This window comes from Carlito syrichta, unplaced genomic scaffold, assembly GCF_000164805.1.
Source record: "Carlito syrichta isolate Samal-C Ts95f unplaced genomic scaffold, Tarsius_syrichta-2.0.1 Scaffold130016, whole genome shotgun sequence".
NCBI classification, from domain to species: domain Eukaryota; kingdom Metazoa; phylum Chordata; class Mammalia; order Primates; family Tarsiidae; genus Carlito; species Carlito syrichta.
Window position 1 is genome coordinate 2,404 of NW_007074112.1, and position 2,931 is coordinate 5,334.

The 2,931-nt window shown below is 44.9% G+C and overlaps 1 pseudogene; it reads right to left on the minus strand.

Moving 5' to 3' along the window:
• Nucleotides 1-191: 191 nt before the first annotated feature.
• On the minus strand, nt 192-1,250 carry LOC103250358 (annotated as a pseudogene).
• Nucleotides 1,251-2,931: the final 1,681 nt, after the last annotated feature.

Here is a 2,931-nt window from a genome sequence, read left to right on the forward strand (position 1 = left end):
TCCAAAGATAAAAGAGTTTCACGGTATGTTTCAATGATCAGCTTTTGCAAACATATACAAATAGGTTCTCATTAGCAATCCTGTTTTGGCAATTAATAGCAAGCAGTATGCTTGAATTAGAGGTTCAATTTTCCACTTGAATGAAATTTCTCCTCTTCTTGGTAACAAAGCCATTTGCAGAGATCTGGAAATCACGAGTTTTCTAAGTGGAAGGAGATGCTGTTCTGGTTCACCTAAAAATATCCATTCAGATTGGTGTTTTATAGTAACCTTTCAAGACCCAGTATATGTTATTGATGACAGTGGGGTCAGGGTTGCCTTAGGTGAGTTTGCATAGGGCTCATCACTACGTCAAGCCAGCATGAGGTTGATCTGGGTCACATCCCCAACCACATCCCTAGGGATGTGGCCAGTCCACTTGGAGAGTGCTTCCAAGTTCACAGTCTTGATGACCTGACTTGATGACCTGTCTTGGATAGAGAGACACCACCAAGCTTGCCAATGTGGTCCTCGTGGTGCAAAACAGTATCACCCCAGGCGATGCCCAGGAAGTGAAGGATGAGCTTGAGGAAGTGCCGCAGGTGCAACACCAGCTGCTTGTAGTACAGGGGCAGACACTTGTCTCTGCCCACCGCCATGCACTGTGCATACATAACCTCGATGGTTTGTTCTACTTGAGGCAATCGTGGTAGTTGCTGAGGTTGAAGCCAGTGATGGTAACCTTGCATATGATCATGGAGTGCACGGAGGCCCGGCCATCATGTACCATCAGCAGGAACTTGGAGTTGGGGTACAGGCACGACAGGTACACAGAGGACTTGAGCGTGAAGGGGTCCTTGTTGCAGAGCACGTGGGCCAACTAGCCATGCTTGGCAATAACCTCCAGGATGAAGGCTTGTATGGTGGGTCCAGCACCTCGTCCATCACACCCACCTTGTCCAGCCTCAGCTTTTCGCAGCCAGACTTGGACCAGACCTAGTATGTGGCCAGCACACACAGAATGATGCGCATCTCCTCACTGCAGTGCATCTCGGAGTAGGCGTCCAGCATGGCTTCGCCTTAGCAGTACTCCATGCGGTCAGCTCGCATCATCACCAGATCCTTCTACTCGGGCCACATGGCTCACCAGGGGCTCCAAGGGCCCGCCAACACTGCCCGGCACTCCAGCACCTGCTGCCCCAGCTGGACGCTAGCACCAGGGCCAATGTGCAGCCAGCCGCCAGTAGCACCTTCTGCACCAGCAGGCACATGCTGGGTCAGGGGTGGGGCAGGCCTGACCCAAGAGCCAGCGCCTGTGACTTCAGCTACAGGTCAGTGGACAGCCTGCCCACCCAGATCACATCTCCTCTGGGCACTGCCAACTCTGGGCTCCAGTCCTTATGCTTGCTCGCCAAGTCTGTCTGCTGGCAGAACCTGCTCCGTTGCATGGCCAGGCAGCCCCGTGCACCCAACAACTCCAGGCTCACCAATGACCCTAGCCGAGGCTCATTTTGATAATTTTAAATAACACCTCAGCAAAGAAAAATTACTTGCAACAAAATTAGTACAAATTTAGAACTAAATTAAGACAAATCTAATAAAACACCAAAGCTTATCATAGCAGCTTAGGAGGTTCTTAAAGGAAAATCTATAGATCCAAAGACTCATATTAGAAAAGAAAAAAAAAATGTGCAAATTATTAGCAGTATTTCTTTCAAGAAATTAGAAGCCGGGCTCAGTGGCTCAGCCTGTAATCCCACGCCTTTGGGGGGCTGAGGTGAGTGGATTGCCTGAGCCCGCGGGATACCCACCTGGGCAGGCGAGACCTCATCTCTACAATAAATCAAAAAATGAGCTGGGCGTGGTAGCTCGCGCTTGTAATTCAGGCTACTCGGAAGGCTGAGGCGGAAGGATCGCTGGAGCCCAGCAGGTCGAGGCTGCGGTGGCCAGGAGCGGCCACTGCACTCCAGTCTGGGCGACAGAGTGAGACGCCAACTCAAAAAAAAAAAAAAAAAAAGAAATTAGAAAAGTGAAAAGGAAATCTAGATAAAGTAATAGTAATAAATATGCTAAACAAAGATAGCAAATAAAGTAAGAGAATGCTGTGAATATTTTATGTAAGTAAATTTAAACACATAGATAAAAATTAATCTTTAAAAAAAATATTTTCAAAAATGTAAGATGAAATGGCAAATCTGAATAGTACAACTAAAGTTTTGTTACGTTAAATTCCAAGGTTTCAAATGGAAACTTCAGCAAACATTTAAGAAACAAATGCTCCCTATCTTATACAGCCTATTCTAGTACTAAAAAATTTAGAATACTCCTAGAGTTAGGCAAGTAATGTAATTGTGACAACAAAACCAGAAAATGGCAGTATGAGGAAGAAGCATTATCAACTAATCTCATAGTAATAAAGCAATGATAACTTTTTGTAATAGATGATAACAAATCAGTGGCAATATACACCATAGTTAAGATTTTTCTTTCTTTTTTATATTATAAATATGTAGGGTACAATTCAGGGTTAAGTATACAAACGTTGATTATGCAGTTACCCTTGTTAATGAGGTAAGGATTTTTCAAATAATATGTGTTCTGAAATCAGTAAAGTTTATTAAAAACAAAAAATCATGAAAAACCTGGTTTTATAACACAAATGTCAGTATATTTTAATTTTAAAAAATCTATATTTTCCCACATTAGGAGCTTTACAAGGGAAAGTCATGTAATATTTTAAGTATTTGATTGAAAACAGCTGATAAGCTGGGCTGGGTGGCTCATCCTGTAATCCTGCGCCTTTGGGAGGCTGAGGTGAGTGGATTGCCTGAGCCCACGGGTTCGAGACCCGCCTGGGCAGTGAGACCTCATCTCTACAATAAATCAAAAAATCAGCCGGGTGTTGTAGCGCATGCCTGTAATTCCGCCCCAGCAGGTCGAGGCTGCGGTGGG